At 34.3% G+C, this 24,455-nt stretch overlaps 1 long non-coding RNA gene and 1 pseudogene across 3 annotated transcripts; both read right to left on the reverse strand.

The window, feature by feature from the left end:
* Positions 1 to 8,165: 8,165 nt before the first annotated feature.
* On the reverse strand, positions 8,166 to 9,981 carry LOC128036102 (uncharacterized). 3 transcript variants are annotated; one of them, XR_008192996.1, is made up of 3 exons: positions 9,855 to 9,981; positions 8,787 to 9,540; positions 8,166 to 8,663 (listed from the first exon to the last, which is right to left on the reverse strand). It is a non-coding gene; the product is annotated as an uncharacterized LOC128036102 (long non-coding RNA). The 3 variants fall into 3 exon arrangements; XR_008192997.1 differs by having other exon boundaries at positions 8,787 to 9,537; positions 9,855 to 9,937; XR_008192995.1 differs by having other exon boundaries at positions 8,787 to 9,123; positions 9,228 to 9,937.
* A 6,339-nt stretch (positions 9,982 to 16,320) lies between these two features.
* Positions 16,321 to 22,818, reverse strand: LOC105781601 (cytochrome P450 71D10-like; annotated as a pseudogene).
* Positions 22,819 to 24,455: the final 1,637 nt, after the last annotated feature.

The following is a 24,455-nucleotide window of genomic DNA, read 5'->3' on the forward strand; positions in this document are numbered from 1 at the left end:
ACGCTCTGAAAGATCTTAACTACGATCTCGCAGGGAAACCACGTTCCTTGCGATTTGCTGCTGCCAAAACAAGGAATTGATACTAACGAAGAGTTAGGAACATCACAAACTAATAAAAGAAAAAATTCTCTGACACAAACGAGGCACAACCCTCTTACCTATCAACTTATCAACCGAACACAGCCAATGTTGATCAGAAAGAAGAAAAATTGGAGAGAGAATAGGGAAAAGAAGGGGGAGTTTCAGTAGAAAATGAAGAAACAACTCGCCACCAGAGAAAAGAACAAACTTTGGCAACAAGGGGGATTTGGGAAGAGCAAGAACGGCAGCAAAACTTGAGAACCAGAGTGAAAAGCTGAATTCGCAAAAAAAGAAGTAAGAGGAAGGAAACAATATCAGCAGAGGTTTTGGCAGAGAGAAAAACCGCCAGAAAATCTGAAAGAGTGAGGGAGGAGAGCCGAACTTGTAACCACCCAATTTCAGATATTTTCAAACTCCTTACTCCTAATTTTTCTCCCCATATCCCTAATTCCACTCCCCAAAACTGTCCACCACTTCCTCTCAACTATATATTTCAAATTTCACTCAAACACTTCAGTATTTCAGCTAAACCAAAACACCCACACGGTGCAAGTAGCAAAATAAATCCCTTGTTTGCGCAAGGACTCGGACTCCAGACTTCCAGCTTATTTACACTCCACTGAACCACCAGACCAGCAAGCTCATTCTGACATATTTTATCAACATTTAATTATAAGCCTACTGACTAGTGATAGGGCTTCGTTCAGAAAAATACAAAAATTTTCCCAAGACAAGGCTTGAACTTAAGACCTCGCACACACACCCAAAGCACTTAACCACTGAAGCAGATACACTGTTGTATCATAAATACACGGAAACAAATATACAAACTTTGGGGCGTTACATATGGCATCATCAGTAACACTATTGATCTTAAATTGTTGTAGATCTCCAAAAAGTTAGCTAAATAAGCATTGAGATATTCATCTTGCAACCAATCAAACTGAACATACGGTTGCACCATCTAAATTGTGTTTGGCTTAATCTCAAAATTGTTTGCAGCAATAGTCAATCTAACAATACTCGATTCATCCCCAACTAGAGTGGGCTTAACATAGTCACATAGTCCAAGGAGTAGGACGTGCAAGAAGTTCGTAATTAATAGGGTTATTATCCATCAACATAATAATATCTTTTGCTCTTGATCATCTATTAAAATCAGTTAACCTTGCCTTGCTTCTCTACCTTCTTTACAATTTCTACGAGCAGTTTTTTCGATCTCACTATAAAAAATTAACTGTTCCAACGGGTTGCCTCTAGTCATAAACTAAGGGAACTTATAGGAATCTAAAAAAAAATTAAAATGTAACAATTAAATTAAAAATAAAAATATTAAAATAAAAATAAAAAATGGCTAAATTAATAGAAATAAAATTTTCCTAATATTCTAGCCCTCGACAATGACGCAAAAATCTCGATGCCTATATAACTAACTAAAATTTTGGCAAAGGCAAGTGCACCTATAAATTAATAGTAAAGCTACGGTGAGCAAAGATACTGTTCCCACGAAGAATAAAATTTCTATTGATTATCGTCTTTCTATTATTTAACCGAATAATTCAAGTGATTGACTAAAACTAAAATTAACTAAATTAATTAACTAATGAACACGAAAAATAATAAAACAAGAAAATAATCGATTAACAACCAAGAAGTAAAACAATACCCAAGAAAGAATCAACCTAGGTTGATTATCAATCTAAATTATGCAATTTCTTTACTTTAGTATCTTGATTCGTAGAAACCCCTAAATTAAGAAAATATCTCTTTTGAGCATAAGAGCAACTGACTTTAGGTTGATTAATTAAAATTTCTTTCTAATTAAAACCTCTATTATCGCATTATCTCGTGCTATGGATTCCCCTATTAGATTTGACTCTAATCCGATAGATTTATGTCATCCTATTTCTAAGATTGCATGTAACTCCACTCAATTACGCAAGATCTACTCTTAAACGAAGTCTATTGAACCTTCGATTTAAGAAAATCAAATAGGGATTAATAATCTTGAAATATGAAACCAAAAATTAAGCACACATAATTGAGAACAAGAAACTAAGTATTTATTGCGTAAAATAAAAATCAAATGACAGAATCCATCATAGGGTTAATCTCCCCTAAGTATTTTGAAATTAGATCATGCTTGAAAATAAAAACACCCAATATATAGTATAACCAAAAGGAATAAAGAAACTCATGATAATACCCTAAGAAATCAAATGAAAATCTTCAATCTTGACAGAAATCTACTTCAAAATTTGCTTCAATGGTGTTTTTCGAGTTTTTTTCCTGAGTATTCTCTAACGACTTCCTCCTATCTTCTTATTTTTGTCATATATATATCTAAGAATGCCCGAAAAACCTAAAAATCACTATTTTTCGCAGTTCGATACGCAATTCTGTAAAATTGACATGGCCTACCATACGCCCATATGGGTCACATGAGCGTGTACTCTGGTCGTGTGGAATGCTTCAGCCCATGTGGCTCTTGTAGCTTGCTTCGACGTTTCAGTTTTCACTTAATTTTCTATCCTTAAAGGACCAGGAGCATAAAATTCACAATTAACATCGGATAAGGGTTGTATTAATAGACACTAAGTGACTATCAAATTTTGGCAATTAATATCGTTTTTCGCTCCGATTAAAACATTAATAGGCACTAAGTGACTTAGTGATCTTAGGATACCCTACTAGACTTAGGAACCTTAGTCCGTTCAGAAGAAGGTTACGTACACGAAAGTATCCTAGATACACAACATTTTTATTTCCTAATTTTATTCTGACTTGACTTTGACTTGCGAACACCCAGTTTGCAACTCAACTGGCGAACCCCAACTCACCAAACAGACTTGTGAATTCCTGCTCACCAAATAGTTTGGCAAATACACTTTCAATGAATCTAGTGAACCCCTTTACTGCATCTTTTAGTGTATATTGTTTCACCAAATTTTGGGTGAACTCTTTGCTGAAAATCTTTTGTCGAACCCCAGTTTTTTGAAACATTGGCGATCCCTTACGTGTGAGCCCAAAACTTTTAGGCCTTATCTTGGGATGTTACATTTTTATTTTTCTTATTTCCCTTCTCTGTTGTCGGTCTCATTTATAGTCTCACGTAAACACACTTTTTTGTTCTTTTCCTTTTTGGTTGTCCCTTTATACAACTTTGTTGTTGTCCAAACGTAGACTTCTATAGTGTTGTCGTTAACATTTTATTCTTGCTAATTGGCCGTGTGTGATTTAGGGATTTCATATAGTTTCATAACTTTTCATAAGTATGTCCATTTGTTTTATTTAGAAGGGTGATTTTGAACTTATTTGAGAGTTTTATTTGGTTGATTTAGGAAAAATCATGATAGACTAATCATTTTGGTTCTACTTAGGAGAAGATCTTGAGACGTATAAACCTCTAGCGAATTGAAAACTTTGGAAATCGCTTCTTTTTTGGGTAAGTGGTCGAATGCCCTAGTTAGAGAGGTTGGTTTGTGTAAATTTGGTTAGGGTTGAATGCCCTAGTGCTATTTGGCCGAATATTCTAGTAATTCATGATTCGAATTCATGATTCAATTTTTGTGTTTTCTTGCTGATTGATTAGGTTTGGATGACGTATACAGAACTGGAAGTGTTGTTTTAGTGTCGACATTTTGATAATGATTAGGTGTGTGACCCAAACCTGAAAAATTAGTGAAACTTTATGAAATCGAAAATGGTAGTCGATGCCACATGGGCATGTGCTTAGCCATGTGGACCACACAGGCTGGACAAGTAGGGTCTGTCCGTGTGGGCTCATTTCGAACAGTTTATTTGGGTTAAATGTGCAAGTTCGCGAAAATCTGTAATTGGTTATGTGATTATGACTAACGTATGATAAGACTACTCTATTATGCAGGTCGTTATATGTAAATATTCTGTGAGCATGTTAGATTTAATAAATTCGTAGACTTGTTTGTATGTGTAAATTTGTGAGCATGTCTCTGTACGAGATTCTGAATTAGATAATCAACATGCTTATTCTCTGTACCAGTTAAGTTTTCTAAAAGATAAACAATATGGGTTTTCATATTATTGGTTTTCGCTAGAATCAAAAGGTGTTTAAAAAGGTTAAGCAATCGATTTTCTTAAGTTGTTGATATAACCTCCAAAATTCGGTCAAAATGTCTAAACAGGGTTTGGGGTGTTATATTTTTGCTATCTTCGTACACTGAATTGCTTTGAGTATGAGCTCGAGCAATACAAAGCAAACACAAAACTAGAATGATTTAATCACTTTCAGTAGGAAAGTAATTCTCTCAAGTAGAAATCAATAGAAATTGTAATTCACGAAAATATAAATTATTCTTAAAAAATAACTTTCCACTATTTTTGGTAGAATAATAATATATGAATCTTATGTTAAAACTGTAAATCGTTATACTAGTTAGAAGAGTCCTAATTGAATAAGGGCAACACAAAATAATATTTATTTAATAGAAAACACTCCCTAGCCTAACTAGGAGACTAATATTTACTAGGGTGTGTCGTCTCTCTTATATTAAGTTCAATTATATATGTTTTATAGACTTTTACCTGCATTTTATAATTTAATTCAACCCAATATTAGTTTTCTATTTCCCAAAATAAATATTATTTATTTACTTAATTTAATTAATCAAATTAACTAAATTAGTTTCTCAATTTAATAATTTTCTCAACTCAATTCTAATTTCATTAAAGTCATGACAACTTTATCGTATTAAGAAGAGGAGGAAATTCTACAGATCCAGACTGAACCTAGCATGCAAAAAGAAGGGGAGGATTTTCAGCTTGTAGGTTGCTTCTTAACAACAAGCATAATCCACTTTCCTGCTATGAGAAGCACTATGGCAAATTTGTGGCACCCTGTCTGTGGGGTGCAAATTTGGGATCTGGGGGATAAAAGGTACCTTTTTAAATTTTTTCACAGTATGGACATGGAAAGAGTTTTGAAGGGTCTACCGTGGACTTTTAATAATCATTTATTAATACTTTGCAAAATAAGAAGGGGAGAAGATCCATTGAAGGTTCCATTAATTTTTTGTCTTTTTTGGTTACAAATTCATGACATCCCAATAGGTTTATTTACTGAAAGTCTAGCAACACAGTTAGGTAATTTTATTGGAGATTTCTTGGAGTATGATGTGTCAAAGTTGGGAAAGGAGAATCAAAATTTCATGAGAATTAGAGTGCAGATTGATATCAGGAAACCGTTGAAAAGGAAGAAGCAGATTATGTTTGGTGGGATATGTTCATATGTTGAATTTAAGTATGAGCGTCTATCACTATTTTGTTTTTTCTGTGGATGTTTGGGTCATAATGACTCTTTTTGTGAAGAAAAAATGAGGGTTGGAGGGGAGGTTGCTGGAATGGGATGGGATTTAACACTACGGGCACCATTTCGAAGAGCTCTATCAATGAATAGCATTTGGTTACGAGAGGAGGGGGAAGGGAAACTGGAAGGAAGCTGGATGGAGAACAGGATTGATGGGTTTAACCAACAGAATGAGGTTCTAAAGGGAAAGAAAGGGAAATCTATTGATCCAATTTTGGGGTTTAACCTTGAGGGGAGGGTGTCACCAGGAGAACAACAGAGAAATAAATTCTGGTCTTATCAAATGCAAATGGATATGGAGCAGGCTCTTGAAGATGAAACTTTAATAGGGGAAGAGGGAAAAAAGAGAAATAAAGGGGAGATGGAAGGTGTACATTCCTTGATATCGGCGGCTGCCAAGAGGCATGCCGACCGGGCACAATGAAAATCTTAAGTTGGAACGTCCGTGGTTTGGGGAGACAACGGACGGTTAGAAGACTTCAGCATCTGCTGAAGATTAATAATCCCCAAATAGTCTTCTTTATGGAGCAAAACTTAGTAAGAAACATATGGAATTTACACGCAGGAGGTGTGGTTTTGTAAATGGAATCAAAGTCGAATCAGAAGGCTCGAGAGGAGGGTTATGCTTAGCATGGAGAACTGACATTGAAGTTGTGCTTCGTAGTTACTCTAAAAGGCACATTGATGTGATTGTTGAAGATGAGGAAAAAGGAGTGAATTGGAGATTTACAGGTTTTTATGGTTCCCCATACATACAAGATAGGAATGATTCGTGGGAGGTTTTGAAAAGTTTAGCAAATGATGAAGAAATCCCTTGGTTGGTTTGTGGAGACTTCAATGAAATTATGTATGGATTTGAAAAAAAAGGAGGGGTACCTAGGGATGAAAAAAGGATGGAAATTTTTCGTAAAACATTAGAGGAATGTCGATTGAATGATGTGGGATTTGAGGGCAGCCGTTTTACTTGGGAGAGAGGCAACTTACCAGAGACGAACATCCAAGAGCGTTTGGACAGAGGAGTAGCTAATACAAATTGGATTGTTATGTTCCCAGAAATTAAAATTCAATATCTGGTTCATTCATTTTCAGACCATTGTCCTCTTCTTATTAATGCCAGGAGATTTGTAGAACAAGCAAGGGATTACAATTTCAGATTTGAAGCCTGGTGGGTTTTGGAGGAATCTTTCATGGATGAAGTCAAAAATATATGGGAAAATTCGTCAGAGGCATTGTTAAAGAATCTAGATAATTTAAAGAAAGGATTGCAGATTTGGGCTGGGCAGTTGAAAAAGAATAGACAGAAGACTAAACGGATTCTTACTGAGAAACTTGCGAGTTGGCTGAAGCAGACAGAAATGATGAGACCTTAGCCGAACTGATTGATACAAGAATATATTTGAATTTTGAGATCGAGAAAGATGAATGTTACTTGGAACAGAGAGCAATAATCAACTGGCTGAAATTGGGGGACAAAAATACTGCTTTCTTTCACAGTTAAGCTTCACAACGGCAGAAAAAGAATCTCATTCATAAGCTGAAAGATGAAGAAGGAAGAGAAATGGAGTTCATTCAGGATATTGAGGGTGTGGCGAAGTCTTATTTTCAGATTTTATTTTCGGCAAGAAGAAAAGGGAATTATGATAATATTCTATCAGGGATTGAGCGTTGCATTCAAGCAGAAGACAATTGGAAACTTACAAAATCATATTCTAGAGATGAAATTATTGAAGCTGCTTTTGAGATGGGACCAACAAAGGCACCAGGGGAGGATGGCTTTCCAGCATTATTTTATCAAAAATGCTGGCAGATTGTTGGAGATGAAGTCATAGCTTTTTGCTTACAAATTCTAAACGGAGATATGGAGGTTAGTCCGGTAAACTCTACAAATATAGTGCTTATTCCAAAAGTCAACAACCCATTAACTATGATACAATTTAGGCCAATTAGTTTATGCAATGTACTTTATAAAATTATAGCAAAGATAATAGCAAACAGATTTCGTAGTGTTATTAGCAAATGTATTGATGAAGCGCAAAGTGCTTTTGTGCCAGGCAGGTTAATATCAGATAATGTATTACTCGCTTACGAAGTATTGCATAAGCTAAAGCAGAAGAGAACGGGGAAAAAAGGTTATATGGCCGTAAAACTCGATATGAGTAAAGCTTATGACAGGGTTGAATGGAGTTTTCTAGAGGAGATTATGATAAGGATGGGGTTTGATTTTAGTTGGGTAAATGCCATTATGAAATTTGTTTCATCTGTTGCTTATTCAGTTTTTCATAAATGGGCATAGAGGAGATAAATTTTTACCAAGCAGAGGACTCAGACAAGGCGACCCATTGAGCCCGTTTTTATTTCTAATATGTGGTGAAGGTTTATCGAGCTTACTGAGGTTAGCAATGAGGAGAGATCGTCTCAAAGGAATACAAGTGAGTAGATATGGTCCGCAGGTATCCCATCTTTTATTTGCTGATGATTGCATACTGTTTGGGGAGGCGACGAGGAGGGGTGCAAATGTCATAAAGGATATTCTGTATGAATTCAAAGCTTGCTCGGGACAATGCGTAAATTTCGATAAATCAACGGTATTTTTCAGTAAAAACACGTTGGAGGAGGATAGGAGACAGGTGGTCAATGTGTTGGGGGTACGGAGGACAAGTGAACCTGAACGATATTTAGGGCCTCCCAATATGGTGGGGAAAAAGAAAAAAGAAGCTTTTCAGAGTTTAAATGACCGAATAAAAAAACGTATTGATAACTGGAGTAACAGGTTTTTATCACAAGGAGGGAAAGAAGTTTTTATTAAGGCCATCTTGCAAGCTATTCCGACTTATTCTATGGCATGCTTCTTATTGCCGAGAGCTCTTTGCGATGAAATGGAGAGTATTATAGCAAGATTCTGGTGGCAGAAAGGAGGGGGCAAAAGGGGAATTCATTGGTGCACTTGGAAAAATCTTTGTTTGCTAAAAGAAAATGGTGGCTTAGTTTTTCGAGATCTTAGTCAATTTAATATCGCGTTATTAGCTAAGCAAGGTTGGCGTCTCATTAATTTTCCAAATTCTTTGTTAGCCAGAGTTTTGAAAGCTAAATATTTCCCACATTCAAGTTTCTTAAATGCAGAGTTGGGGAATTTACCTTCATTTACCTGGAAGAGCATTTGGGCAGCAAGAGGACTCCTCCAAAGAGGGTTGGGTTGGAGAGTTGGTAAAGGTAATAGCATTTCTATTTGGGAAGACAACTGGATTAAGGGGATCGATAAGGTGGATGAACAAAATAGAACAAACAGAAGGGAACTACAATTAGTTTCAGACCTCATTGATAATTCAAGCAGAAAATGGAAGTCAGACTTAATTAATAGTACCTTTCAAGAAGATATTGCTCGGAAGATTCTACTAATTCCCCTGGCAGAGATCGAACATGAGGATATTCAGGTGTGGAGTAGAGAACTATCTGGTCAGTTTTCAGTACGTAGTGCCTATAAACTATTACAAGATGCTTCTGCAGCCAATGACTACTTATTTCAGACCGAAATAAAAAATTTGTACAAAAAATTATGGGGCCAACAATTGCCATCAAAAATTGCAATTACAATTTGGAGGATTTCATGGGATTATATCCCTCATTTTGGAAATCTCAGATTAAGGAGGGTCATTTCAACTACCTGTTGTCCACGATGTAACTCTGGAGTTGAAGAGAGTCTTCAAGTTTTCCGAGAGTGTCCTTTCATAAGAGAAGTGTGGCAATCGTTAAATTTATCATGGGTTATGGAGAATACGAGTCAGAATATATGGGAGTGGCTAACCTGGGTATTCAAGAACAACAACTATAACCAGTGTTGGCTTTTCTGTTATGCATTATGGTTGATATGGTCCTTTAGAAACAAACTCATTCACGAGGGGAAAAATTCAACAAGAAGGGGGTTAGCTCAGAATATTCAGCGACACATGGTAGGATATGAAGGAATTAATGTTGTGAAGAAAATTGAGAGAATTTCCAGGAGTCACAGAATACAGGAGAACGTACCAAGATTATCGATCAAATTTGATGCAGCACTGGACAGTAGAGCTTTCAAATCAGCGACTGGATTAGTAGGTTGGGATATGAGGGGAAATCTACTGGTGTTAAAACGGTTATCCACAGAAATGTTCCCTCACCATTCGCAGTAGAGGCATTTGCATGTTTAGAAGGCATGAAATTAGGGATTGCATTAGGATCTCAGTCAGTTAGAATCATGGGAGACTCAAAAACAATCATAGAGAAGAGCAAGGCGACTTCAACAGACAAATCGGTGATCAGTGCCATTATAAAATATATTCAGAACAAGAAATCTTAGTTTCAAGATCTTACTTTTCAACACATTGATAGATCAGAGAACAGACATGTACATGGTCTAGCAAAGAAAGCTCTTGTGAAAGAAGAAAACATTTACCTGATAAGAGAAGAACTGGAACGTCATATTTCAACTTTGGATGAAGATTGGCAAAGAAATCCGGATTGAAGAAATGGGTGAAGAAGCAGTATCCAATACATATAGCTTAATGATGTTTAAATCTGTGGGGAAGAGCTATCGACAGAGCAGATGGGACGTTGGAAATGACTCTTCAATAGCCTTGATGGTATCTAGCTGTTCTAAATTTGACTGGGATAGGTTTTCATTCGGTTTATTTTATTTTCATTTAATGCTTTTTTTTCTTTTAATTATCTAGCTTTGATTGACGTTTTCTAGGGGGTTTTTCTTTCCTGGATGTTTAGGAAAAAAATTATGTTGTTTCTTTCTCTGTTTGTTGCTTTGACTTTGGGCCCTTTGATTTGGGCTGATTGGATTGTTCTTTTTAATTCATTATAAATACCCAGTCATTCTTTCAAAAAAAAAAAAAAAAAGAAGTAAGGTTGCACTACCCTCACACACCCACCATACTATTTTTATTTCCATTTCCATTTTATAAAATGGAAAATTTTCACTTTTAGTCCCTTTGATATACTCAAATTTGAGATTTAATCATTATACTGTAATTTCTAACATAAGTTGCTCTCTCTATTTTTATAATATCATTAATTAGTTTAAATATTTAATATCGTTAACTTTTTAATTAAATTATTACGTGGTTTTATATAATTATAAAGTGAATTTTAAAATCCAAAAAGTAGAGGGATTAAATTCTTGAAAATAAAAGTAGGAGGATTAAATTCCAAATATATGAACTGTAGAGACTTAGAGTCATGGTTGTTTGAACCGGATCGAACTGGCCAAAATACCGGTCTGAAAAGAGACATCAGATCGATTTGTCCACAAATTGATAGGCTAAAAATCTATTGAATCAATTTTTTTATTTTTTTATAATTTTTCTATAATTTATTTAATCAAATTGTACAACTAATAAATTGACCAATTTAACCATCGATTCAATTACGAAAACTTAACTTAAACTATATTTTAATATTCAAACTTTTATTTTATAATTTAAAAAAATAAAGAATTAACTCAACGCAAAAACAATCCCTTTAATTATACCAATGCATCATCGCATTATTTTAGACATTCTTTGATGTTTTCAAGAGTATTCAATCTTAAACTCACTCATGTTGGCAGGCAGTGACTTTTATGTTTATATTCATGAAATATTTTTATTATTGAAGTTCAGATCACATTAATATTTCCCTCTTTTCTGTTTTTCCTAATAATTTTTTCTTAACAAATAAAATTTTATTAATAAACGTGCAAAGCACCAAAGAAAAGTACAAAACTCCAAAAAAGAATAACAAAATCAAACAGAACATGATTCCAAAAAAGGAATACAATGAAACAAAACCTAAGAAATGACGCTCTCAATGCTTTGGATCCCTTAGCCTCTCACTTTCAGCGTACTCAAATCATAATCTCATCAAAATCTTCACGAAACAAGCCCAACTCCAAAACCAACAATCTCCCATTTGGAGACGCACCAAGCCTTTGAAAACAAATAAAGAGAACTAAACTCAACATTAAGCAATTTACCTGGTTCCGTGTTACTATTGCAATTGAAAAGGGTTTTAAAAAATTTCTTAATTTTAAGTGTTAGGCATTGTTACCGAATTTTTGTAAATGTTAAAATATTATGATAGAAAATAAAAAATTAGTTAAATTATATAATATTTAAATAATGAGATAAATATCAAAATTATACATGAATTTTGATACAATTTGTAATGTTATTCGTCACTTTAAATTTGGTACATTTGTATACATCAAACTTTAATTTTGGTTTAATTTTCACATTTCACCAACTCTATTATATATGTGGCACAATTTTCTATTAAATCATGTGTAAATTGTTGACATAACATTTTATTAGGTTGAAAATTAAAAAATAAATTTAAATTATTTCTAGATAGATTAAAAAATAAATGTACTAGGGAAAACATCCGGTCCATTTAAGTGTTTTACACCGATGTAAATTTTATTCCATTAATATTTTAAAATCCAACCATTAATTTATCAATATATTTGTACTTTTCATGCATTTAAAATTTTGAATCGATCGATATCTGTACTATATCAATCTAAAATATTGTCTATATTAATATCTATTTATCATTGCAAGTTTTTTTTACTTAAAATGAATAGTTAGAAAATTTTAAATTATACCAAACTTGATATGCACAATTTACATAAATAGAGCATGAAATATGATAGTTAAATTGTTAAAATATTAATTATGTAAAAATTAGGTAAGATTGTAAAACCACTTGGATCTCTCCATAATTTATTCAAGGTTCTTAAGTTTATAACGTATTCACCTTGTAACAAATTAACATGTGATAAGAAAAGAAAGTAAGCATTTGTGTAGGAAAAATTGCAACATAAACCTCTTTGACTTTTTTATATAATTTTAATGTTATCCTGAAGGTTATGTTTTTATAATAATTCCTCCAAATTTACTTATATTCAATATTCAACCTGTAATTTACATTTTTCAATTTTATTACTATTTTATAAATTAAATACACTATTAAAATTGAAATAAATATTTAAAAATATAAATAGTGTCAATATTTAAATTTAATCAACAATCTACATTCAATAATTAACAATGAAAATTAAGTTAGAAATTATATATAAAATTAAACTTATATATTATTATGTCTTAATTTCATAACCATGTTTTAGTTAAACGTTATAAAATTTAAGAAATAATTAAATATAATTTAATTAATATATGAAAAAAACTGGTTTTGGTATATTTCAATAGAATATTTAAATTTATAAAATTTTATAATATATATTTGGTTTAATTAAAAAAAATCAACATATTATAAAATAATACGGAGCGTTCACACTGACAAGTGTTTATGAAATTGGTACAGGAAGAAGCACATTAACCCAACACGCAGATGAGAAATAGAAAGGCAAGCTGCCTCCAAAGCTAAAATAATTTCATGTGGAAATGTACACATAAAGTTTTACCAGTACCAACCCTCCTTCGTTAATCATAGAGGATTGAATCTCCCCTTTTGCCAAAGCCACCGAGAGAGTATAGAACACATGTTGAAATACATCCAAAACATGCATAATGATGGGATTCGTGGTGAATGGGAAGAAGGGACTTGTGGCAATATAAAATTGAAGATATGGCATAAGCTTATTGTATCTAACATATAAATGATGCTTCGGTGTTTGAATCAGGTATTCGTAAGTTGCGTGTTAAAATACATCCAAAACTTGAATGTTGCTTAAATATGATTTAGCTAAGGCTTCTAATTTCTTTCGGTTACATGGATATAAAACTCTACAGTTTCACTAATGTTCTTAAGTATATATCACTTAATCTAATAAACTTAGAGATCTCATATTAGAACTTAGAAAGTCAAACTCCCTCAATATTTTTAGTAATTCTAATATAACTCTTTTGCTTTTTGTCTCTATTGAATTCCACAATCCAACCATTCTAAGGATGTGATTGGTTGAGTGAAAAACTAAAAGATAAAAGGACATACTAAAAAGGTGAAAAGAAAATAAACTTTGAGTGTGATTAGTATAAAGAAGCAAGGATAACATATAAGTGCTAAAAGTGACATGTTTTAACTTCATTCTTAATGCATTTTTGGGTGATTATTTCATGTTAATTGTGAATTTTATACTCCTAATTTTTAAATCCATATTTTCATGCTTAATAGAGCACTTGGGAGAAAAAGAGTGAAAAATAAGTGAAAATCGGAGTGTCGAAGCAATCAATAGGAGCCACACGAGCTGAACCATTCCACACGACCAGACCAAACGGTTGTATGACTCACACGGGCGTGTGGTAGGCCGTGTCAATTTCACAGAATTGCACATTGAACTTCGAAAAATCATGATTTTTAGGTTTTTCAGGTATTCTAAGATGTATATATGACAAAAAAATATGAGTGAGACGTTAGAAAATATTCAAGAAAACAACTCAAAAAACACCACTGAAGCCAAGTCTAAAGCAGATTTCCATCAAGATTGAAGATTCCCAGTTGAGTTCTTAGGAAATTATCATGAGTTTCTTTATTTCTTTCGGTTATATTGTGTCTTGGATGTTTCTATTTTTAAGCATGAACTAATTTTCTAAATACCTAAGGGAGATGAACCCTACGATGGGTTCTATCATTTGATTTTTATTTTACGCAATAAAAACTTAGTTCTTATTTTCAATTATGTGTGCTTAATTGTTGGTTTAATATTTCTAAATTATTGATCCATATCTGATGTGCTTAAATTGGTGGTTGGATAGACCTTGTTTAAGATTAGATCTTGCATAATTCAGTGGAGTTGCATGCAATCCTAGAAATAGGACGACATACATCAGTCAAATTAGAGTCAAATTTAATAGGGGAACCCATAGTACGAACTAATGTGATAATACGGGTTTTAATTAGAAAGAAATTTCAATTAATCAACCTAGAGTCAGTTGCTTTTATGCTTAAAAGAGATATTTGCATAATTTTACGGATCAAGTTACTAAGTAAAGAAATTGCGTAATTTAGATTGATAGTGACAGATGAAATCTAGGCAGATTCTTTCCTGAGTATTGTTTTGGTTCTTGGTTATTAATCGATTACTTTCGTGTTTTGTTCTATGTCGTGCTCGTTAGTTAATTAATTTAGTTAATTTTAATTTTTAATGAATCACTAAAATTATTAAGTTAAATAATAGAAAGACAATAATTACTAGCACTTGTAATCTTCATGGATACGATATCTTTGCTCACCGTAGTTAAACTATTAATTAATAGTACACCTGCCTTTGTCAAATTTTTAGTTAGTTTCGTGACATATCACCATATATATAAGCACAAAATGAAACTTAGAACTCAGTAGAAGAACTTTGAAGAATAGATAAAAGTCGATACATTGATTTAAGATTTTATACATCATGATTATTTATACATATCATTTCAGATATAATTAACTCAAACTAATTATAGCAAGCCAGCTAACTAACACAATTGCCTCTGCTGTGTCACATTGCTCAATCACTAACATTCACCCATCATCTTTATGTTTTTGTTAACTCCAACATTCACTCATCAGGAACCACCTTTACTTGCAATCGGTCTCATTTAGTTGAATCCAAAATTGATATTTGTTGGCAACAAACAAGCAGTTTTAAGATCAATTCTAACTGCTTAAAGCACTGAAAAGGAACAAAGCAGAAAAACGATGAACACATGATATGTTTATGCAGTTCATTTTTCCTACATCTGTAGGGACTTGGCCAAATAGAATATTTACTATGTTAGAACTTTGTACAATAAGTGATTTCAATCTCTAACACACACCAGAATAGACTTTTCAATTTTTTACTTAAAGATCAAAACAACTCTCCTCTAAGTCCCCCCGTGAAAACTTATGACAGTAACCAAATCACGTATTGGATTATTCACTCAAAATGTTCTTAGAGAAACGTTCCTCAATAAACTAGATAAAGGGCTCTTAATTTAGTATATAGCTTATACAAGTCTTCACAATATATAAGTAATCCAGACTTGCTAATATACCATATCAATTACAATCAATCTTCGCTTGAAACTAGCATGATAATATGCATAAATAATACCTTCAAAATGGCTCAAGATAAGTCATGAATCTTTAAGATATACTTCCAAGTTCTACCCGATCCGATCCGATCCATAAAACTTGGGAAGTTGATTGTTTTTATCAAAATTCAAATCAATCTCCAAAATATGTTGCTATCTATAATTTAGATATCAATGATGGACTAACTATTGTCCAAACTATTAGCAAGAGTCATAACCCAATGATTTTTATTGTTAGAATTTGTTAATTTAATGATGACAAGTTTTCTAAGTAAGTAGTAACAATCAGTTGACATTGTTAATTTAAAAATGCGTAAATAACCTATAATGAGATTAATGTTAAAAATTTTTCAAGTTAAGTTTATATTTAGCAATTTATAATATTCTTTTACTTCATATTTCAGTACTCAATTCTGATTTACAATTTTTTATTCAATTCTACGACTTAATTGGCAAACAAGGGAAAAGAAACTATAAAATGGTAACGGAGAGGAGGAAAGACTAACTGATTAACATAGAACTATTGGAAACAAGAATTAAGTCAACAAAGGAAATTAAGCCCCCAGTATTGAAATGAATATAAGGACATTGAATTGATAGAAATCATCAAAATTTTTCTACTGTTCAATGATCCAGAAAATAAGCTCTTTCCGCCAAGCCTTGTTCAACTTTTAAAGAATAATAAATATAAACACAAGATGGTTACACGATATGAATATAAAAAGAAAATATGAGCACAACACAAATACTGCTAGCAACATAAGACAAATATAGGTAGTAGTGTTACATTTACCATGCACAGGAAGCATGAACACTAATAGCATCAGCTATAAATACAAATATCAAGTGGTGGGCTATTAGGGTAAATAACAGTACACATATAAGCAAACAAGCTTGAGATTCAATCCCAGCTTTTGCAACTTGTTTTCCTAACTTGACATGGCAACCTAATAGACTAATGCAACATAAGCTAAGGTTGTTCCTGCCTCAAGGCAACAATAATGGAAGCACGGTAAAGACTTGGAACTAGCACAAGATCATTTTTCCTTCTCACAAATACGCCAAACACCTCAGTCATGTCTATATCTTCCTGCTTCATTCCCCTCGGTAGCTTCCAATCAAAAGGGAAAAAAAGTTGAGCAAGTGGTAGAGCAAATAATATGCCTGGACATACCCTCCTTCCAGCTCAAAATGGGATGAATTCGAAATTTGTCCCTATGAAATCATCTGAACTGTTGACAAACCTTTCAGGCTGAAGCTTTGCAGGCTCAACCCAATGATTCGGATCTTTCCCTATTGCCCATGCATTCACAATGACTCTGGTCTTTGAAGGTATTTCAAATCCATTAACCACACAATTCTTACGACTTTCTCTTGGAAGCAATAATGGTACAACAGGGTGGAATCTTAAGGTTTCTTTTATATATTTAAGTTGATGAATGCCATTTTCATCTACATTTCCTTTTCCTTGGAATACCTGCCTTACCTCTGCTAGAGCTTTTCTCATAACTCTTAGGTTTTTAATCATTTTTGACAATACCCATTCTACAACTACTGCTGGTGTCTCACTTTCTGCATAGAAAATGTCCTGAAACAACATAATAAATAAAATCATGGCCATTAAAATTTGTGAACAACTACCAAAATCCAGGTTAATGTAATAAAAGAAACGGAACTCAATAAGATGATGGCTTTGACGTTGTTGTCAGTCAAGGGAAATTATCCATCCTTCTAAATCCTTAAAAGAACATAAACTAGAATTTCCTTATCTTCATCTTTAGTTCCACCTTTTTCTCTACTTTCTTTGTGAACGTTAACAATATTCCCAAGTATCATGTCAGCTTCTCCATGAATCTTTTCAACTTTATGCTTTAGACCTAAAACAGTATCCAGAAATTTAAGTTAAGGAAAAAAAATTCAGAAACAAAGAAACGAAAATTCACCTTGGTTTCCTGTTAGAAGTTGGCTTACATGCAGCCTTTGGGATCGAGCCATGCAGTTAGTAGTTGAAGCACATCCAGCTGTCATTTTGCTATTTTGATGATGTTTTGGTGCTTAGTTACAATTGAACAAATTTTGTAATGAATTTGTTGTAATTTGGTGCTGATAGATTTGATAATTAGCTTAATCAAGTGTGCAAACAATGTTTTATAAGTTTCAAGACATTGTTAGTGGAGTTAGGTGTGTTTAGGTGACAGTTTCTTCCTTTTGACAAGTTAATTACTTGTTATATGTAATGTTTTATTCTTTTTTCATATATGATTATGAATCATTCAACAAGTTTTCTCCTTGTTTTTGGTTTAAGCTAATCAATCTGTTCTTGTTCTTTTAGCTCATTTTTCTTGTTTGTTCAACAAGTCATTATTGCTTAAAGCTTAAGACTTTGTTGTAATTGCTTAGTTTTGATTCTCAATTCCAGCAATTGGTATCGAGAGCTGATTTCTTAGAGGACCTTTCTCTTTTCTACTTTAAAAAATAATGCCTTCATCAGGTTTCTCTCCAGCACCACCACCAGTAGTCAATGGTGAAGGCTACCACATTTGGGTAGTGAAAATGAAAACCTACCTGCAAGCATTTGACTTGTGGGAAGTTGTCAATGCTGATGTTGAACCACCACCCTTGAGAGCTAGCCCCACAGTAGCTCAGATTAGGAAACACTCTAATGACAGAGCCAAGAGGTACAAGGTAATGTTTTGCATCCAAAACAGTGTGTCGACTTGATTTTCATAAGGATCATGGCCTATGAGACTCTAAAACAGGCTTGGGACAAGCTTAAATAAGAGTTTCAAAGTACAGAAAAATAATACAGCAATAACTTTTAAAATTAAGAAGGGATTTTGAAAACTTGAAAATGAAGGAGTCAGAGACAGTTAAGCAATATTCAAACAGGATCATGGCTATTGTGAATAGCATCAGACTGCTTGGGGACCAATTCAGTGAAGCTAGAATAGTGGAGAAGGTTATTTCAACCTTACCTGAAAGATATGAAGCCAAAATCTCTTCCCTGGAAGTTTCAAGAGATCTGTCAAATATCTCTTTAACTGATCTAATCAATGCTCTTTATGCTCAGGAACAAAGAAGAGCTAGCAGATAGGAGGAGCATCAAGAAGGTGCCTTTCAAGCCAAGAGTAGACCAACCTCGAGCTTCTCTGGCTATAAAGGGAAGAAAACTTGGTCAGACAAGCCTAGAAGAGATGGAGCAAGAAAAAGATATCCACCTTGCTCATATTGTAAAAGGGTCAGCCATCAAGAAGCAAACTGCTGGTACAGACATGCTGTGTAGTGCAAGGTTTGCAAACAGATGGGCCATGTTGAGACCGTGTGCAAGAAAAAAAGCCAATAGAAGTAACATCAACCTCAGCAGCCTAAAACAGAAACTCAAGTGGCAGAAGAGAGTTGTGGTCGGGAAGAACAAGTATTTGTTGTCTCTTGCTCAGCTACCAAAAGAAAAACCACAAAAGAATGACTGATTGACAGTGGTTGCACAAACCACATGACACCTGATGCTACTATTTTCAAGAGCATTGATAGAAGCTTCAACACAAGAGTAAAAGTGGGCAATGGACATTACATTAAAGCAGAAGGGAAATGAGATATGTTGATTGACACTCCTTCAGGTACCAAACTTGTTTCTAATGTTCTGTTAGTACCTAAAATTGATAGAAATCTGTTAAGTATTGTTCTGTTGCTTGAAAAGGGATACTCTATTGTATTTAAAGGCAAATAGTGCCTGATTAGTGATCTAAGTGGATCCAAGCTCATGTTAGTAACCATAACTGACAGAAGCTTTGTTGTTGATTGGAACAAGAATTCAGTTAGTACCTACATAACTGCATTAGATGAATCCAAACTGTGGCACAAAAGGTTAGTCCATGTCAACTATAAGTCTCTACTTTAGTTTTCTAAAGAAGACTTAGTTGAAAATTTCACAAAAACAAGATGTTTGTGAAGTGTGACAACTAGGAAAGCAAGCTAGACTACCATTTCCTGCTAATAAGGCTTAAAGGGCTTTAGAAAAATTGCAACTGGTCCATACTGATGTGTGTGGCCCTATGAAGACTGAATCTTTGAATGGCAGTAGGTGCTTCATCCTTTTTCATTGATGACTACTCAAGATTTTGTTGGTGCTATTTTCTCAAGTGTAAGTCAGAAGTGGCTTCAGTGTTTTGGAAGTTCAAGGCTGTAGTAGAAACTCAGTCAGGTTGCATGCTTAAGACACTAAGGTTAGACAATGGGATAGAGTATGCCTCAGTATTATTTCAGACCTTTCGTGAGGAACCAAGCATTGAACACCAGCTCACCAACACCTATACACCTCAGTAGAATGGTGTCAGTGAGAGAAAGAATCGAACTCTGATGCATATGGCCAAATGTTTGATGTTTGAAAAGAATTTGGCTAAAAGTTTTTGGGCTGAGGTAGTTAATACTGCAATATACCTTCAAAACAGGCTACCAACTAAAGCACTGCTTGAAAAAACACCATTTGAAGCCTGGTTTGGGTTTAAGCCATCAGTTACTCACATAAAGGTCTTTGGCTGCATATGTTCTGCACACAGTCCTCCAGTTAAGAATGAAAAATTGGAAAAGAAGGCTCAGCTTGGCATTCTAGTGGGATAAAGCAGTGTCAAGAACGGCTATAGGATTTTGGATCCTACAACTTACAAAGTCTTTGTGAGCAGAGATGCTGTGTTTGATGAGAGGTCAAGTGGAATTTGGATAAAAGTGAACCAAAATGTACTGCTGAAGACTTGGTGACAGAGCAAATTGAAGTTGATTAAAATGATCCTGAGATGGACATTGATTATGAGCTTGTTAGGGGAACCAGACTACTAAGTGAAATATAGGAAAGGGCGTATGCGGCTACTATTGAACCAGCCTGTTTTGAAGAAGCTCAAGATCAAGAAGGCTAGAGGCAAGCCATGCTTGATGAAATGAGCATGATTCATAAAAACCAGACCTGGGATTTAGTTGCAAAACCAGTTTATAGGAAGGTCATAGGAGTAAAATAGGTGTTTCGTGCCAAGCACAATGCTAATGGAACTTTGAACAAGATGAAGGCAAGGTTAGTAGTGAAAAGGTTTAGTTAGAAATATGGGATTGGCTACCTTGAAACATTTTCACCAGTGGCAAGGCTTGATAAAATCAGACTACTGGTTGCATTGGCTGCTCAAAGGCAGTGGAAAATACATCAACTTGATGTAAAATCTACCTTCCTTAATGACTTTCTTGATGAGGAGATATATGTTGAACAACCAGAGGGTTTTAAAGTTGCTGGTGAAGAAGAAAAAGTTTACAAGCTGAGAAAAGCCTTATATGGCTTAAAACAAGCACCAATGGCCTGGTATGACAGAATTGACACCTATCTAGCAAGCTTGGGGTTTGAGAGAAGCATTAGTGAGCCAACACTGTATGTGAACAAGGAAGGTGACAAAACACTGCTAATAATTTTCTTGTATGTGGATGACTTGCTGATGACAGGAGGAAACAATGCTATGCTGACTGATTTTAATGGCAGGACGGAGAGCATGTTTGAAATGTTAGATTTGGGTGAAATGTCCTATTTCCTTGGCATGGAAGTGTCTCAGACTCAGCAAGAAATTTTCTTAAGCCAAAAGGTATTTGCCTATTGAAAGGAACCTAACTATTCAGCTGCTGTTGGAGAAAAACTATCAAGCTAAAGTGATTTCGAGAAAGTGAGTGAATCAACCTATAGTAGCCTAGTGGGATGTTTGCTCTACTTAATAGCCACAAGGCCAGACATAATGTTTGCAGTCAGTCTCCTATCTAGGTTCATGCATTGCTGTAACATGAACCATTTTCAAGCTGCAAAGAGAGTACTGAGGTACATTAAGGGAACTCTATGTTTTAGAGTTATGTTTACCAAAGTTGACAGCATGAAGCTTCTTGGTTTTGCTGACAGTGACTGGGCAGGATAGATAGATGACATGAAAATCACCTCAGGGTATCTATTTACCCTTGGTTAAGCTATTTTTTGTTGGAGCTCAAAGAAACATTCTATTGTAGCTCAATCAACAGCTGAAGCAGAATATGTAGCAGCTGCAGGAGCTGTTAACCAAGCAATTTGGTTTGGGAAGATCATGACAAACTTGAATTTACACCAAAGAGAAGCAACAAAGATTAGAAGTGATAATCAATCTGCTATTGCAATTCTAAAGAACCTAGCGTTTCATGGGAAAACAAAGCATTTTAAGATCAAATTTCATTTTGTTAGAGAAATGGAACAATCTCAAGAAATCAAATTGGTTTATTACAGTTTAGAAGACCAGTTGGCTGATTTATTGACAAAGGCTCTTGGTGTGATAAGGTTCAAGAATTTGAGAGCTAGATTGGTTGTTTGCAGCATGGAAGCCAAGGAGGAGTGTTAGAAGTTGGCTTACATGCAGCTCTTGGGATTGAGCCATGCATTTAATAGCTAAAGCACATGTACCTATCATTTTGCTATTTTGATGATGTTTCGTTACTGAGTTACAATTGAACTAAATTTGTAATGAATTTGTTATAATTTGGTGCTGATATATTTGATAAATCAGTTTAACCAAGTGTGCAAGTAATGTTTTATAAGTTTCACGACATTGTTAGTGGAGTTAGGTGTGTTTAAGTGACACTTTCTTCCTTTTGACAAGTTAATTACTTGTTATATGTAATGTTTTGTTCTTTTTTCATATATGATGATGAATTATTCAACAAGTTTTCTCCTTGTTTCTAGTTTAAGCTAATCAATCTGTTATTGTTCTTCTAGCTCATTTTTCTTGTTTGTTCAGTAACTCACTATAGCTTAAAGTTTAAGACTTTGCTGTAATTACTTAGTTTTGATTCTCAACTCCAACATTTCCTTTGTAACAATTGTTCTGAAGGCTTCTTGATCTTTTCACTTCTTGCCAAAGGCTGCCTTCGTTGTTATACCATAACTCAGTGAAAAGACTTTGTGGCTCATATTCACAATCATTCCTTCATTTGATTTTATGGTTTCGATGAGATTCAACACTTCCTCTTCTCTTTTGGATTGGAAGGAAGCAACCAGAGTCACATTTAGAAGCTTCGATGTGTAAAATTTTCTTAGATTTCTCCAATAGTTTCCATATGGTGAAAAGACAATATCAATGCACTCGTAAGTTATAATCTTGGCCGAAGTGAGAAAAGTCCTATTAGAAAAGACAATATCATTGGTTTTCATAGTCTCTTTAGCCATTTCTATAGAAGAAATGACTACAGTGGAAATTGACTAAGTTGTAGGTGCATGATGGCGCCATATTTTGTGGCCAAGTCACGTAGGGTGCGATGGGGTAGATCAGGACCGATGAGCTGGTGCAGATTTTCGATCAAAGGTGATTTTCATAACGCTGGAATAAACCTTTGAGTTAAATTCCTAACTTTAGATTTCCTTATACTAGTGATTGCTGCTAGAAACTTTGGAGTATGCGTATTTTTAGAGAAACAGATGGAGACATCATGACGACAAGACTCGAGACATTAGGATGAGACGAAAACAACGTCACGATGTGTTCTCCTATTTGATAGTTTCTTTTTAGACTTCAACCAGGACTTTTTCTCCTAGTTAGACTTTGATTATTCCAGGAATATTTTAGTATGATTAGAACTCTAATCTTAGCCTATTTAAAAGGGCCATTGTATCCCTGTTTCGAGAGACCAATCAGAAAAAGAGCTTTTCTTTGCGGGCGATAAGATGTAGTCGTATATGAGTTTTGGTGAGAGTTTCATGGTAATATGAAGAGTATTTTATACCCTTTTTGTGAGTGTCCTATAAGATTTAGGGCTTTGTTTACTGATATGCCCTTTGAGATTTTAAGCTTTTTATTCGGGGTTTTGGGTAATGTACGTTTAGTACATTTAGGTTATGTACTCCATATTGTACTATTGTTTGTTTACTCATTTAATGAAAAGCCAAAGCCTACTTTTCTTGTGGTTTTTCCCTCTTTGAGGGTTTTCTATCTAAAATATTTGTGTTTGATATTTTTAATTTATTCGTTATTTTACTTGTTTGTTGCTTAATTGAGTTTATCCCCAACAAACTAGTATCAGAGTCTAGTTTAGCTTCTGCAGATCGACTCATTCAGTGACACAACAAGGATTTTGGTTATCGAGAAGATTAAACGGATCAAAAATTTCAGTTTCTGCCAGTTTTAGATAATTATGGAGTCATGTCAGATGTCAGATATGTGTCTGATTTAGAGAAGAATCTCATGCCCTTTAGGTTTTAAGGACTCGAATGGTTCATAGAGTATCTAAGGCAAGGTTGGTCGTAGAAGGTTACATTCAAGGTGTAGAGAGTTAATGTTTTCTCTCCTATTCAGGTATTATTAGCCTTTTTTCTTTATACAACTTTTGATTTGAAGACTGAGAGTCTTTTAGTTTCCAAGTTTGAGCACGGCTTAGACTTAGTTGGCATTCTGCAAAATTCGAGTTTGACCGTTAACTGGGCATGGAAAAGGAGGTGTGATGAATAAGAGTCAAGGTGAAGATTTGTGGGGTGTGCCTCATATTTCTGGAGAAATATATGGTGGCATCGCGATGACACGACTTGGGATGTCCCGATGAGCTGCATTTTAGACTTCAAGTAGAACTTCTTCTCCCAGTTAGACTAATTATTCTAGGGATATTTTAGTATGATTAGAACTCTAATTTTAATCTATTTAAAGGGGTCATTGTATCCCTATATTGAGAGGCCAATAAAAAAAGGGCTTGTTTTGGGGGGCGATAATATGTAGTCGCATATGAGTTTTGGTGAGAGTTTTTTATACCTTTTTTGTGAGTGCCCTATGAGATTAGGGTTTTGTTTACCAGTTTACTCTTTGGAATTTGAGCTTTGTATTCGGGGTTTTGGGTAATGTACATTTAATACATTTAAGTTATTTTCTTCATATTGTACTCTCATTTGTTTACTCATTTAATGAAAAGACAAAGCTTCCTTTGCCCGTGGTTTTTCTTTTTTTGAGGGTTTTCCACATAAA

This window comes from Gossypium raimondii, chromosome 13 (assembly GCF_025698545.1).
Source record: "Gossypium raimondii isolate GPD5lz chromosome 13, ASM2569854v1, whole genome shotgun sequence".
Taxonomy (NCBI): domain Eukaryota; kingdom Viridiplantae; phylum Streptophyta; class Magnoliopsida; order Malvales; family Malvaceae; genus Gossypium; species Gossypium raimondii.